General features: G+C 37.6%; 1 long non-coding RNA gene across 1 annotated transcript; it reads left to right on the forward strand.

The window, feature by feature from the left end:
* Positions 1–13,487: 13,487 nt before the first annotated feature.
* Positions 13,488–16,389, forward strand: LOC148197194 (uncharacterized). The gene is made up of 3 exons (XR_015780495.1): positions 13,488–13,819; positions 13,998–14,085; positions 16,126–16,389. It is a non-coding gene; the product is annotated as an uncharacterized LOC148197194 (long non-coding RNA).
* Positions 16,390–16,589: the final 200 nt, after the last annotated feature.

Consider the following 16,589-nt stretch of genomic DNA (forward strand, 5'->3'; position numbering starts at 1 on the left):
TTCATCTTCTCTCTAAGATAACTCACCGTCATCTCCTCCGATTCCATTTCAGATACCGTAGAAACATTCCCTGCACCGTAAGCATCGTTCTGAACCGAACAGAACTGAGATCTGAACCGGTAAGTTCTCCAACTCTAAACACCCTTTTCTGGGTTGCATGCGGACCTTGATACAGCTGCATGTTAGAATAGAAACTAAGTTCTCCTATGTTCCTTTTGGTTAGATTTAGTGGAGCACTTGAGAAGCAAGTTGAGGGTAGGAAACCATATTTGGACAAGTTAAAAAGCACTCGCTTAGGGAGTTCACTGCTAGACCAGGTAAGGGAAGCTTTAGTAATTTAATTTAATACTTGTATGATGGGTATGAAAGCATGAAGTATACTGGATGTCTGAAATGTATGAAATATTTGATATTTAAGTATGCATGAACGAGCATGGTTGTACTGGATGTATATGAGTGATATTGTTTGAACTGTATGTTGAGAATGGAACGTATGAATTGGAAAAGGGATAATTTCTGTAAGGTATGAATGATAATATGAATTCTGTAATGTATGAGATTTATGGTGAAGATAAATTATAAGCTATGAACCGTATGAAAAATGTGAAGTTATTGTGGATAAAAATCTGGAAAATATAATAGTCTTTGCTTGATAATGAGCGCTCGTCATTGAACGGTCTTATACCGTTCGGTTTCCCCTGAAAATGACTTAGAATAGGAATTCTTTCATTTGGAAAGGATTCTGTTTAAAAACGAGCGTCTTCTTGTGAAAGGCTAGGTTTGAGCGTTCGGCTCATCCTAGTGGTGTCCAACGATCGCTATAAATTGAAGTTATATGAGTAACGCTCGGTTTTGTAATCCGGCGTTCGTTATAGGTAGCGCTTAGTCTGATATTAAGCGTTCGTCCAAATGAACTCTCGGTCTTATATCGAGCGTTCGTTCTAGTTAGTGCTCGGTCATCTATCTAGCGTTCGTCCTAAGTAGTATTCGGTTTTATACTGAACGCTCGCCCTCATCTTCGATTCCTGAACGGACGTAAATAGCATTCGTCCAAAAATATTAGTTGACGTTCGGCCATTGACTGGCGGTGTTGTATCTTGAATTAAATCACGCTCGGTTTATTTATCTAAAGAAATTGTTGTCCATTGGATTCGACCTCGAGTCATTGTATTTCAATTATTCTAAGTATTATTCAGAACTTCTAGAGTCAATTCCCTTTTACTGAGTTAAGTATTCGTAACGTCCGTCAGAGGACTGGGGTTCGTTTCTTTTGTTCAGAAACGAGGATTTCTCTGTACTTTGATAACGTTCGTCCTTATTTTGAAAAGGGATGAACGTGCGTCATTTTATGAAAGTGGAACAAAGCATAAAAATGTGAATAAGAGGAAAGACTAAGACGTGCGAACGGTATTTTGGGTGAAATATTGAAAGTGGATTTTGAACGAGCGTTCCAAGGAGGAACGTCTCTATGATCTGAATGTGATAAGTTGTATGGTATGACCATGGTAAAATCACTGATGGCTGTTCATCCTGATATTCCGTGAGTGCTCGTCCTTATGTAGAGGGGAGTAGGTCATGTGTGGGAATGGCAGGAGGTCCTAGTCCTACTGAGTACTTTGGACTGATAGGGCTAACCTCGGGTGGCAGCTGATGAGTGTTTCCAGTTACCACACCACCCGAGTGCACGAACGCCTGTGGTTACATGGATTCATACAGTCCGGACGGTCGTATTTATGAGAGTTGGATAATTTATTCTATGCTGGTTCATTGTTGTATGTCTTGTATGTAAATTCCTTATGTTAAATTGTATGTGAGTTGTATGAATTAAATTACCTAAGCTTACCCTTGCAATTCCTTGTGTTGTCTACTGTTTATGTACATCCGTCTTGTCAATGCAATGATCATCCGTGTGGATGTGAGCAGATGGAGAGGTGCCACTTGAAGAAATGCTGGAAGAAGAAATTTTGGAGGATGCCAATCTGGTTGAAGTAGAGGTTAAAGCCGAGCAATAGAGCGCTCGTTTATTAGTAGCAGTCAGTAGTTCTGGATTGTATTTTGGGACGTTCGGTTACTTAGTTTTGGAAAGCCGTTCGTCCAGAACTTGGAGTTTTGTAGATAGATTTTGAACCCTGTATATTTTTGTACGTTCGGCTGTTATTAGCTGCTGTAATTTAAGACTGCACTGTTAATTCTGTAAATGTGATTAGTTCTAATTTATGGTAATTACTATTTATTGGGATGTTACATTTATTGGTATTAGAGCAGTTTTGTTCCTTAAAGGACATTGTAGGTTATGGGTACACTGTGTTCTTGCTGTGTGCTTAATATGTGTTTAACGATTTATTTCTCAACTCTTTGAACATGACTAACACTCGTTTTTCTCTGTTCCAGAGAACGAATGGCTCCTAGGCTTCCCCCTCCTCCACAACCAAATGAATCTGATACGTCCAACAACACCAGGTTGTTGGAATCCGTAATTGAAGGCTACAGCAACAGAATGTCACGTTGATGGAGCAAAACGCTACTCTGATGCAGCAAAATCATAACGCCATGCAGAGTATGGAGGCCGCTCGCGCCAACACAGATGCGACGCAGAGGCAACTGATGGACATCCTTGCCGCTACCAGGGGCACGGCAGGGGCGTCATCTTCCAACGTTGCTCAGCCTGCTGTTGAATGGAGTTTGGAGAGTTTCCTACAACACCACCCTGCCAAATTCAATGGAAAAGGTCTCCCGGATGAAGCGGATCAGTGGTTGAGGGATATGGAAAGAATTTTTTAGTTCTTGATTACTTGTCTACTATTTTTAGTTCTTGATTGTGAATGATTTATTGAGTTTCTAATTTGAGTTCATAGTTTCTAGCTAGATTTTACAAGGTTTAATCATTCACTAAGTCCCTATTTTCGCATGGAATCTCAATTTCGTCCCTTTCTTTCTGAAAATATCAATTGGGTCCCAATTTTATGAAAATTGCAACAAATCGATCCTTTCCGTTAAATAGTGTCAAACGGCGTTAAAAAAATTTGAGTGGATGCTGAGATGACGAACGAACGCTCGTCCACCAGCGAACGAACGCTCGTTCACCAGCGAACGAACGCTCGTCCACCAGCGAACGAACGCTCGTCGACCACCGAACAAACGGTCGTCCAGTGTGGAACGAACGGTCGTCCAGTGTGGAACGAACGGTCGTCCAGTGTGGAACGTTCGTTCGTTGGTGGACGAGCGTTCGTTCGCTGGTGAACGAGCGTTCGTTCGCTGGTGGACGAGCGTTCGTTCGTCATCACAGCATCCACTCATCAATTTTTTTAACGCCGTCCAGCCAATTTAACGGAAAGGATCGATTTGTTGCAATTTTCATAAAATTGGGACCCAATTGATATTTTCAGAAAGAAAGGGACGAAATTGAGATTCCATGCGAAAATAGGGACTTAGTGAATGATTAAACCATTTTACAATTTCTTTTAATAGAATTGAATAGTTTTTACATGAAATGTGAGTTTCGAACTAGTTTTGACAGATTTTATCTTTGTGAGATTTGAACCTTGCCTTACTTTCTTTCACTGTGTGATGCGTTCCTGTTTATTTACATTTCAGAACTTGTATTGTTTATGTTATGCATTCGTGAATGATTTATGCATTCATTTTTCATAACACCTCCCTTTGATATGTTAATTAATGTGATTATTCTATTTGTATGGTTTATTACTGTATTTATGGGATGTTACAAGTTTTCAAAACAAAATTTAGAGAAATAAAAATAAAGACAACCATTTAAATTTTTATACACAATTAAATAATAAATGAAATCATTTAACTTAAATAATGAGTGATCAAACTATAAAATTTAACATTTTAATAATAAATATTTTTTTTACACAAAATAGTGTAACATCCCAAAATACAGTAATTACCATAATTCAGAATTAATTACAATTAACAGTAACATAAACAGTCTTTGCATTGAAACTGGATTTAAAATCGAACGGCATCAGTACAAAAGAACGCGCATAAGCGCATACAAGGGAAAATCCAAGAGTGAACGTTCTTAGATAAATACTAACGTACGTCATTATAGAGGAATAGATACTTAAGACGAACGGCCTTACAAAACATCTAGCCGAACGTTCAAACTATACTAACATTTACAGTACTAAACTAACAACCACTCTAAGGCTCGGCCTTCACTTCAACGTCCACCAGATGAGCTTCATCCAAATTTTCTTCTTCCAGCGTTTGCTCAAGGGACGCCCCTCCATCTGCTCACATCCACAACGGATGATCATTGCATTTTGACAAGACGGAGATACATGGACAGTAAACAACACAATGGAAAATGCAAGGGTAAGCTTATATTGTTTAATTAATACAACACACATACAGTTCATAATTCAATTCACACATACCTCAAGTAACTTAATCATATAATTTAACATAGAAATATATATAAGACAGACCGTCCGGACTGTATGAACCATGTAGTTACAGGCGTCCTTGCACACAAGTGGTGTAATAGCCGGGATATACCTAATCAGCTTCCACTTGAGGTTAATCCTTCGCCCCTGCTAAGTGAGGGATACGAAGACCTCCTGCCATTCCCACACATGACTACCCCCTTCTACGTGAAGATGAGCATCACGGAATATCAGGATGGACCAAGCCAGCATTAACTAACCACGGTCATACTTTACCAATTCAATATTCAATCATATAAGAGACGTTCCTCCCTGGAACGCTCTTTCAATTCCATAATCGTATAATCATATCACATAGTGTTCAACCATCAAATCCTTTCATAGTTATAATCTTTCCATTCTGTGTTCCACTCTCTTAACATTAACGTCATGCATTCTTTAATCAAATAAAACGAACTTATTACAGAACCTTTGATTTCACGTTTCTGAACAAAAGAAACGAACTCTTATTCATTGATGGACGTTAAGAATTCTTAAAGAATTTAAATGAGATTGAATTTAGAAGTTCAGAATAATACTTAGAAGATGTTGAGTACAAGAACTTTAGGTTGAATCAAGAGAAATAAACATCTTACAGAATAACTTAGATAAACACCCAGAATATTTAAAGTACAGAAAACAACTCTTACTGTCAATGAACGAACGTTCAGAAATTTACTTTGGACGAACGTCAATTACGTTCGCTCAGAATTCAATAATAAGGACGAGCGTTCAGTTAGAAACCGAACCCTGCTTTAGACGAACGCTAGGTCAATGACCGAGCACGAATTAAAACGAACGCTGGATATACACCGAGCGCTATTTAAGACGAACGCTTCGGTATAGGACCGAGCGCCAGTTCGGACGAACGTTCAGTATAAGAATGAACGCTCGGTAGAACGAACGTTCGACATAAGGTCGAACGACATTAAGGACGAACGCTCGACTTAAGGCCGAACGTCACTTATTTATAAAGTCTTAAATATTTAAACATTGCTGAGCTAGACGAACGCTCAGACCATCAACTGAGGACGCTCGTTCTCGAGCAGAATTCTTTCCAAATGAAAGAATTCCAATCTAAGTAATTTTACTGAAAGCCGAACGGTTTAAGACCGTACAGGGACGAACGTCCTTCATTAGTGGGAAAAAGAAAATTCCAGATTTTTCAACTTTAGCAGAATTTTTCCAGATTTCAACTTTATGAACTTTACAACTTTCCTTCCAGATTTAATACATTAAAATCATACAGATTTCAACATTTGAATCATTCCAACTATACAATCAACATATTCCATTCATACATAATCAAATCAACATGCATTTGAATCAAATCAACCACAACCTGTATAATACATATATCAGTGTTCATTCATGACAGATTCAATCAATCCAATCATCCTAACTCTATAACATTCATACACCTTTTATACGTATCCAGATCAACATTCAGAACAAACCAAAAATCATATCCCGTATCAATAATATTCATAATTACTCAACCATCATACTCTTCATATATACATTTCAGATCAGAAAATCATGTAGTAAAAATTAAACATATAAGCTTCCCTTACCTGGATAGCAGTGCACGCCCTAATGCAAAAGTTGGGTTCGTCTTTTACAGCTTTCTACCCTCAGTTTCACTAACCACTCCCACTTGATCTAAACATCAAAACCAGAAAATCCTCAGGTACAGTCCATGCATGAACCGAGAGTATGGTCTCGCATGAAACCCAAATGGTCAGCTACTAAAGAAGGGAACTTACCAGCTTGGATTCCAGTTCTGTTCGGTCCAAAAGGAAGTCCACAGCTGAACGAACGTTCCTACGGTTCTGAATGTTAAACGGAGAGGAGATGGATGAGTAACAGTAGAGAGAAGTTTAGGGTTTCTAGAGAGAAGTTGGAGAAGATGAAAGGGTAATTTCTGAGGAAGAAGATGAGTGGTGCAGGTGAGGGAATGAGTTTTCGAAATCTGATTTTGTTTAACTCACGTTCGTTTGGACGAACTTCTCCCACGCTGACACCTGCATACCAACTCTGAACTGGAAGCTTCCAACGTGACAAGTGGCGTGTGTGCATGCAGAGTTTAGTGCGTTTTTAATGCACTGAGGGTGTGACGTGGTGCGTTTTCCAGTGCACAGCAGAGATGAAATCAGAGTAGTGGTTGGGTTTAAATGGGATTAACATTGATTGTGGTGCGTGTTAAGTGGTGAGGTGTCAGAGTTAATTTATGCTAATTATTAAGGGTTTCACATTCTCCCTAACTACAAAAATTTTCGTCCTCGAAAATTTAGAACTTACCCATAAATAAGTGGGAATACAAATCTTTCATAGCATCCTCCACTTCCCAAGTTAAATCACCAGTCTTCGCATTCTTCCACGCGAACAGGTTGCAAATTCTAGCGTTCTGTCGTGACGAAGTGGAACATTTTCCAGTTCTAAAACATGGAAAGGATTGGCTATGTACTTCCGGAGTTGGGAAACGTGGAAGACTGGATGAAGATTTGATAGTTGAGGAGGCAAAGCTAGTTCATACACCACTGGTCCGATCTTCCTCAAAATTTGGTACGGTCCTACAAACTTGGGAGATAGCTTCTTTGGACGAACGGTTTGGTCTACTCCAGGGATCAGGTTGAGTCTAAGAAATACATGGTCTCCTGCAGTGAACTCCAAAGGTCTTCTTCTTCTATCCGCGACTTCTGCCTGTTAAGTGACGTCTTCAGCCTTTCTTGAATTAACTTCACTTTCTCGGTAGTTTGCTGGATGAGTTCAGATCCATTTAGCACATTCTCTCCTTCATGGAACCAACAAAGTGATGTGCGGCACTTACGTCCTCGAAAATTTAAGGGATACTAAAGGGTATACGGAGTTACTTTGTCTTTGCTTGTAAATCTTCAACTTCTCTCGTAGTGTTGTCATCCTTCTCGCTCCATACCACTCTCACCCATCTGATGGATTTTCTCTTGAAACACTTGGTTGGGGTATCTCCTATGCGTACTGGTTGGATCAATACAATTCGGTATCCCTAAATATGAACATCTTCTAGTTCTAGCACATTAGACGAGTCTCCATTATACTTCCAGAGTGGTGATGCGTGAAAGCTAGACGATGACTCGCTAATTGAGGAGGCAATGATATCTTCATACTCAACTCGCCAGATTCTATTTAAGATTTGATAATACTAATGAATTTGAGAAACAGCTTTTAAGGCAAACGGCTCTACCTACTCTCGCGCGTCCTTAGTGAATATTCAAGGCTGACTGGTTCCAACTATACCGAACGGAAAATTTGGGTAAGGCTGAATGGTTATGGAAAGAGAGTGAGCTACAGAAGAACTCTGAAGTAAGTAAACGGTTGATAACATTTGAATAAGGAAGTAATGGCTTTGAAAGGTTGATCGATCGGTAACCTAAATACCGAACGAGAAAAATCACTATTAAGAAAAGTCACAAGTCTTTCAAGAGGAAAAATAATTAATATGGGAGTTGGTTTCTATTGTAGTCGAGTGTGAAACAATGAAACAGAAGAAACAGCAAGACAGAGAAGAGAAACATCGAAAGAATAATATGAATATCGTGGAATAGAATTATTAATGAAAAACAAGACAAGGTGAACTATATATATTTGTATACTTAATCCAAATAAAGGACATAAATAACGAGTGCTAAAGAAAACGAACGAAACCGAGCAGCCAAAAGACCTGAACGCTTAGAAGAAGGAGAACGTTTGTCAGATGAAAAACCAAACGATTATTCACAAGAAACGCAATGAATAAAATATAAGACTGATTCTAAATGACAGTTACTGTTTGAAGAAGGGAATATAAGGAATTCCCGAGTAGTTTAAAGGAAGTATCAAACATTTTAGATTTAGGCAGAGAATGGATTTTCTTGGTTATCGTAGAAAAAGAAGGATTCTTAGAGATCGTTTACTAGGATTTTCTTCTTTATCTATACTAAAGAAAATTCTTATCTCTGACCCCTAATTGATTCAAAGCAGACGTTCGTATAAATATGCGAACGTCAGTATCGGTCTACTCGTCGAGCCATTCCTTCAGAATGATAACTGAGTAAGTCTTCAACCGGATGCTAATTTACTCTTCAATGATTGCACGGAACCCAAAGATGAATTGGAAATGTCTATCAGAATTGCTACCAGTTTGGATTCTAAGAAATCAATCTTCCTACCTACTGTGGTGTTAAACCCATCATTATGGTTAGTTCTCAAACCGATGATCATAAAGCAAATTTCTTGGTCAGCCTATCCTCAGTAATTCTAATAGTACCCCTACCTTATGACCGATCTATAAAGGTAATTGACTTAAGTTCTAGGTAACCCTATCCTGTTGTCGTGCGATCTCGAAAGTTCTTCCTTTACATTTTAACGTGTTACACCATAACACATAAACCTAGTTACTTCTGCTTATAAACCCAGCTATTAAATTGATCGCGATGACCTTACAAAAATCCATCTCCCAAATCACTATAAAGGACAAAAATCTCTTAGTTGAACTTTCAACACACCGTCCATTCGTAACTCAAAATCTGCTCATTACTCACTTTCGATCTGTTCTACCGAACGCTTCACTTCCTACTTCCAACCCAAGCCCTTAATAACGTTCGTATCATCACTTATAATGTTAAGTGCCTAAAACTTCTCAATCAACCCAACTCTCGGTTTATCACTGTTTACACACGACCTAGTATTTGTACTTTGTTCATCCAGTAATTCACGCTTTGAACAATTCCACACACCATTCTTCTTATCCTTAACATTCCTAGCAGTGCTCTCAAATGTTTCATTCTGATTTATCATTCTTGTACGCTAGTAAAACGTGCGTACTACATAACGAAATGTTCAACTCATTCAACTGTTTCTTGGGTTCCATCCACTATGTAAAGGCTATTTTGTAAAAAGTTACTGATGTTAATCTAACACCTAGCATAAGTGTGAAAGAGACTGAATCCTTACTCTTAATAGATAACCTTGACACCTCTTCAGGAAGACTCACAAGTCCAAGTATTTACTATTACCGTTCAGTTACTTTTTGCTACCGAACGGTCTAATCTTAAAAGAAACCGTACGTCAACACCCCGTTCTCGGGAAGTATTCTCCAAAGTTAGTTAATTCTGGAAAATTACACCCTCACTAATATTATAATAAGCATCTATCTCCATGTCGGATATTAAACTAATGCAATTGTTGGTATATACACTATCAGACCAAACTGCTTTCTTATCACAATAACTAAAACAGCGTACAGCAAGGCATTTCATACCGCAAGAATGTGCAGGTGATCAGCGTACCTGAGTTTGTTGTTTCAGCGTACGTTAAGACATAGACTCATCCCACTTATGCTCGACTACCTCTTCCTGGTTGACCTCTTCCAACATTTGGTGATCCCAACCCTGCTCGTCCTCCCCTGCTGCACTCGTTCTTGACATGTCCACTTCCCCCACATTGAAGGCAATATTTTGATTCCACCAGTTGAGGACACAATGATCGGAAGTGTGGTCCTCCACACTTAAAACATTTTATGTTCCTTTGCTGTTCTGACAGACCGGTATTCATCAAGGATTGTGACTGAGGCTCACCAAAAGTAAATGGTAATACTGGATGAGGGTAAGGCGTCCTCCTTGGGTTAGTGTTATTCCTAGTGATTCCTATGATCTCCATCAACTGTCTTTGAGTAGCTTCAGAGTGTGCCCTCGCAGCCTCCAAACTCTGCAAGGCGACCGTGTTTTGCTGTATCAAAGCAGCGTTCTGCTGTTGAAGCGCCTCTATTACAGATTCCAGTAGTCTGATGTGGCCAGACGCATCACTCTCGGCAGGCTGAGGATGTGATCTTGGTGCCATTTGTTCCCTCTGATAAGCAGAGAAAATAATCATTAGTTGACTTTGGACGGTTTGACACACTCATCAAATGAATGTTGAATACACAGCACAAACATAGTAGGCTCACAACCTACAGTGTTCCTTAAGGAACAAAACTGCTCTGATACCACTAATGTAACATCCCAAAATACAGTAATTACCATAATTCAGAATTAATTACAATTAACAGTAACATAAACAGTCTTTGCATTGAAACTGGATTTAAAATCAAACGGCATCAGTACAAAAGAACGCGCATAAGCGCATACAAGGGAAAATCCAAGAGTGAACGTTCTTAGATAAATACTAACGTACGTCATTATAGAGGAATAGATACTTAAGACGAACGGCCTTACAAAACATCTAGCCGAACGTTCAAACTATACTAACATTTACAGTACTAAACTAACAACCACTCTAAGGCTCGGCCTTCACTTCAACGTCCACCAGATGAGCTTCATCCAAATTTTCTTCTTCCAGCGTTTGCTCAAGGGACGCCCCTCCATCTGCTCACATCCACAACGGATGATCATTGCATTTTGACAAGACGGAGATACATGGACAGTAAACAACACAATGGAAAATGCAAGGGTAAGCTTATATTGTTTAATTAATACAACACACATACAGTTCATAATTCAATTCACACATACCTCAAGTAACTTAATCATATAATTTAACATAGAAATATATATAAGACAGACCGTCCGGACTGTATGAACCATGTAGTTACAGGCGTCCTTGCACACAAGTGGTGTAATAGCCGGGATATACCTAATCAGCTTCCACTTGAGGTTAATCCTTCGCCCCTGCTAAGTGAGGGATACGAAGACCTCCTGCCATTCCCACACATGACTACCCCCTTCTACGTGAAGATGAGCATCACGGAATATCAGGATGGACCAAGCCAGCATTAACTAACCACGGTCATACTTTACCAATTCAATATTCAATCATATAAGAGACGTTCCTCCCTGGAACGCTCTTTCAATTCCATAATCGTATAATCATATCACATAGTGTTCAACCATCAAATCCTTTCATAGTTATAATCTTTCCATTCTGTGTTCCACTCTCTTAACATTAACGTCATGCATTCTTTAATCAAATAAAACGAACTTATTACAGAACCTTTGATTTCACGTTTCTGAACAAAAGAAACGAACTCTTATTCATTGATGGACGTTAAGAATTCTTAAAGAATTTAAATGAGATTGAATTTAGAAGTTCAGAATAATACTTAGAAGATGTTGAGTACAAGAACTTTAGGTTGAATCAAGAGAAATAAACATCTTACAGAATAACTTAGATAAACACCCAGAATATTTAAAGTACAGAAAACAACTCTTACTGTCAATGAACGAACGTTCAGAAATTTACTTTGGACGAACGTCAATTACGTTCGCTCAGAATTCAATAATAAGGACGAGCGTTCAGTTAGAAACCGAACCCTGCTTTAGACGAACGCTAGGTCAATGACCGAGCACGAATTAAAACGAACGCTGGATATACACCGAGCGCTATTTAAGACGAACGCTTCGGTATAGGACCGAGCGCCAGTTCGGACGAACGTTCAGTATAAGAATGAACGCTCGGTAGAACGAACGTTCGACATAAGGTCGAACGACATTAAGGACGAACGCTCGACTTAAGGCCGAACGTCACTTATTTATAAAGTCTTAAATATTTAAACATTGCTGAGCTAGACGAACGCTCAGACCATCAACTGAGGACGCTCGTTCTCGAGCAGAATTCTTTCCAAATGAAAGAATTCCAATCTAAGTAATTTTACTGAAAGCCGAACGGTTTAAGACCGTACAGGGACGAACGTCCTTCATTAGTGGGAAAAAGAAAATTCCAGATTTTTCAACTTTAGCAGAATTTTTCCAGATTTCAACTTTATGAACTTTACAACTTTCCTTCCAGATTTAATACATTAAAATCATACAGATTTCAACATTTGAATCATTCCAACTATACAATCAACATATTCCATTCATACATAATCAAATCAACATGCATTTGAATCAAATCAACCACAACCTGTATAATACATATATCAGTGTTCATTCATGACAGATTCAATCAATCCAATCATCCTAACTCTATAACATTCATACACCTTTTATACGTATCCAGATCAACATTCAGAACAAACCAAAAATCATATCCCGTATCAATAATATTCATAATTACTCAACCATCATACTCTTCATATATACATTTCAGATCAGAAAATCATGTAGTAAAAATTAAACATATAAGCTTCCCTTACCTGGATAGCAGTGCACGCCCTAATGCAAAAGTTGGGTTCGTCTTTTACAGCTTTCTACCCTCAATTTCACTAACCACTCCCACTTGATCTAAACATCAAAACCAGAAAATCCTCAGGTACAGTCCATGCATGAACCGAGAGTATGGTCTCGCATGAAACCCAAATGGTCAGCTACTAAAGAAGGGAACTTACCAGCTTGGATTCCAGTTCTGTTCGGTCCAAAAGGAAGTCCACAGCTGAACGAACGTTCCTACGGTTCTGAATGTTAAACGGAGAGGAGATGGATGAGTAACAGTAGAGAGAAGTTTAGGGTTTCTAGAGAGAAGTTGGAGAAGATGAAAGGGTAATTTCTGAGGAAGAAGATGAGTGGTGCAGGTGAGGGAATGAGTTTTCGAAATCTGATTTTGTTTAACTCACGTTCGTTTGGACGAACTTCTCCCACGCTGACACCTGCATACCAACTCTGAACTGGAAGCTTCCAACGTGACAAGTGGCGTGTGTGCATGCAGAGTTTAGTGCGTTTTTAATGCACTGAGGGTGTGACGTGGTGCGTTTTCCAGTGCACAGCAGAGATGAAATCAGAGTAGTGGTTGGGTTTAAATGGGATTAACATTGATTGTGGTGCGTGTTAAGTGGTGAGGTGTCAGAGTTAATTTATGCTAATTATTAAGGGTTTCACAAATAGTCTGTCACATTTAGAAAATAATTGAATGATTAAATTTATGTTTAAATATAAAATTTGTTTTAGTTTGTAAAATATTTAAAATTAAAATGAATATAAGGTATAAGAAAAAAAAATTCATTGGACGGTCAACCAATGAGGCTAGCGAATCTAAAAGGCAACCGAGAGAGTTGGACGGTCGACCAATGAGGCTAGCGAATCTAAAAGGCAACCGAGAGGGTAGTGATGTCTTTTCACCGTGAAAGGTTAATAGAGGTGGCGCCAACATAATGTCACGTGGCAGTGCATTAAATAAGCTCCCACTCACACATCACTTGCCACCTCACGGTAACTGTTTTCCTTTTTCTCTTTGAGTTTTCTTTTCTCTCTCTTCAGTTCTCAATTCGCATTCATTATGCACTCATCAGAGCATCGTTCTTCTCAGCGTGCGTTTCCGTTGCAGCAATGGAGTTTGAGCGCCCAACCGCCGCACCGCTCAACTCGCCATGACTACGACGAGGCCTCCATGGAGCGCAGCAAGAGCTTCGTCAACGCCTTGCAAGTTTCCTCTCTCTTATCTCTTATTTTTTCTTCTTTGCCGTTCTTGCTTTAATTTGAGGTCTGTGTTTGTTTGATTGACTTCACCAATGGCATTTCGGATGCATTTTCTCTTTTTCCTTTTCGCAATTTCATTCGTCGCGTATCTTCTCAGCGTGCGTTTTCGGTTCCGTTGCAGCAATGGAGTATGAGCGCCCAACCGCCGCACCGCTCAACTCCGCCATGACCTACGACGAGGCCTCCATGGTTTCGTCAACGCCTTGCAGGTTTTTTCTCGCTTATCTCTTATCTTTTCTCTTTTCTTTACCGTTCTTGTTTTAATTTCAGATGTCTGTTTGGTTGACTTTGCCGTTCTTTGCAGTTTGGGAGTTGTTTTCTTTTAGGTAAATGTTTTCCAATGTGTGGGGTTGGGGTTGGGGTTGGGTTGGCTTTCTTTCTGCTTTTATCTGTCATGCAGTGGTTGTCGTATCACTGGTTCACCTTGTTGTTGCTGGTTTATTACACAAGTCACTTTTGTTTATAGTGAGTACACAAATCACTTATGGTTGTCACCTGTGTGCAAACAACTTCTAATTATAATGTTTGGACCTTCCCTTATAGATAAGACTTTGCAGAAAAAAATAATAAGAACCTCAAGTGGTGAACAAGTTTAACTGTTTAAGTTTAATTCATGCTATAGAAAGTTACAAAAATTACAATAGCTTTGGACACTCACAAACAATACTTAACACACCACTATAACACTGGAAAATTGAAAGAATTAGAGATTAGGATGTCTACATAGGCTACGGAGGTTAGACCATCTAGGGTGCCAACATTGGGATCTTGTAAGTTGATGGTTATTGGATTTGCCTGATTTTAACAATCATAATGAGCTTTTAGACCATCACATCTAAGGTGCTAAGTTTTTGAAGGGTTATATGAATCATGCAAAGAGTTAAAGTTTGACACTATGAATTCTCGAGCTTTGAAGTTAATTGGTTATGGTGTTGAGAATTTTAAAGTTTATGTACTTTTTAAGTCTGACTAAGTACTGTTTCTTTGTACTCATGTCATGTCCATGATTTTATACAACTAGTGCTAAATTTTATACAATCTGCCACGATACTTAATTTTACTTACTATATTATTTCCCACCAAAATGTCTAATTCATGTTTCTCACTATTTTTTTTTTCAAAGTGGTGTAAATAATTATGGTGTTTTCTATGCGTTCTACTGGCTTGTAAACACAAGGCAAATAAATAAATTTAAAATAATTCAGAGAGTTTTTAAGCGTGATAATTGAGAAAAATAAATTAATTTCAGATCTTTCTAAGCTAATTGTATTTTTTTTATTAAGTTGTGTTTAGGGTCTAATTTTTTGTTTTTATGACATTTTTGATTTACAGAGTAAAATTCTTGATTTTGTAAATGTGTTAATACAATGATTTTAGCTATTATTTTAGGGTAATTATAATTTTGATTAATTCTAACTTCGTAAAAACTATAATTCTCATTTTAATTCCTAGATATAGTGGAGATTAATAATTGTTCTGTGAATTCTATTCCATTAAAAAAGAAACTAGGATTTTATTGTGTTGAGAGTTAGTTCACTGTCATTTCAATTTAAGGATTTTAACTAATAAGTTCTTTTATTTATAATTTTTACTAACGAGCTTTTGATTTTGACTGAGTTTCTAGCTTTGTTTTTGTTTTTGCATGCGGTACATACTACATAGTATTACAACTATGTGTTATTTTTTTACTTGAATAATAGTAAATAAATAAATAAGTATAAAATACTATCAACTAATACATGATTAAATTGAATGAATTTTTAAGAAAATAAAAACTTAATTGAAAAATAAATAACTTTCTATAGTTTAAATGTTTATTTTTTTCCTTTCAGTTTTAAAAAAATTAAAGAAAAGCAGAATAAGATTTTCTTTATAAAAGGTTTAAAGTGTATAAAAGGAAATCAGTGGAAGTGTATAAAAGGTTAAAACTGTATGAAGTTTTTTAATTTTTCTTTATCTGAACATAATGTATTCATGTTCCAATAGGTCTTTTATTTCAGTTTAAGGAGTTTAAGGAATAAAGGCACATTATTCAAAAAAATTCATGAAGCTTGGTAGCAAAAACGCACCTTGTGTAGTTATTGCATAATCATCACAATTCATTAGGATTTAGGATGTTATTATTAGTATTTTGTTGTTTTCTTATAACTTGTTATTTTCACCCTATCTTTTACCTTCTAATCATATTTCTATAATTAATTTGACTTTACGAAGACATAAAAGCTTTGAATTTTACTTCATAATTTCAGGTGGTACACTTTTTCTATTTCATAGAAAGGCTTTGAGGTACTTTAGAAAGTATGGATATAATATGTACAAAATTCTACAATTTAGTAAGGTGTGGTGGATAATATGTACAAAATTCTACAATTTAATGAGGTGTGGTGGATAATTAGTACCAACTGTTTTGTGCATACAATGGATTACGGCTTTGCTAATCATCATCGGGCAAAGGAGGGTTTAGGAGGTAGAGTTCGTCTTATTTTGTCTGGAGCAACACGTTTATCTGCACATGTGGGGAAGGTTACTTACGGGTTGTGACTTCTTGTAATGTCCGACAAGGATATGGTATGTTCTTTTTAAATATGAGAATCAAACTTATATCATGCTACCACTTTTCAAGAAAAATGTCATTAATTTGATTTCCATGTGATGGTGACACAAACATATGCTCTTAGTTGAAAATGATTTTTTATCAACAAATATTGGTATT

Source organism: Vigna umbellata, chromosome 6 (assembly GCF_029865625.1).
Source record: "Vigna umbellata cultivar VRB3 chromosome 6, Vumbellata_1.0, whole genome shotgun sequence".
In the NCBI taxonomy this organism is placed as follows: domain Eukaryota; kingdom Viridiplantae; phylum Streptophyta; class Magnoliopsida; order Fabales; family Fabaceae; genus Vigna; species Vigna umbellata.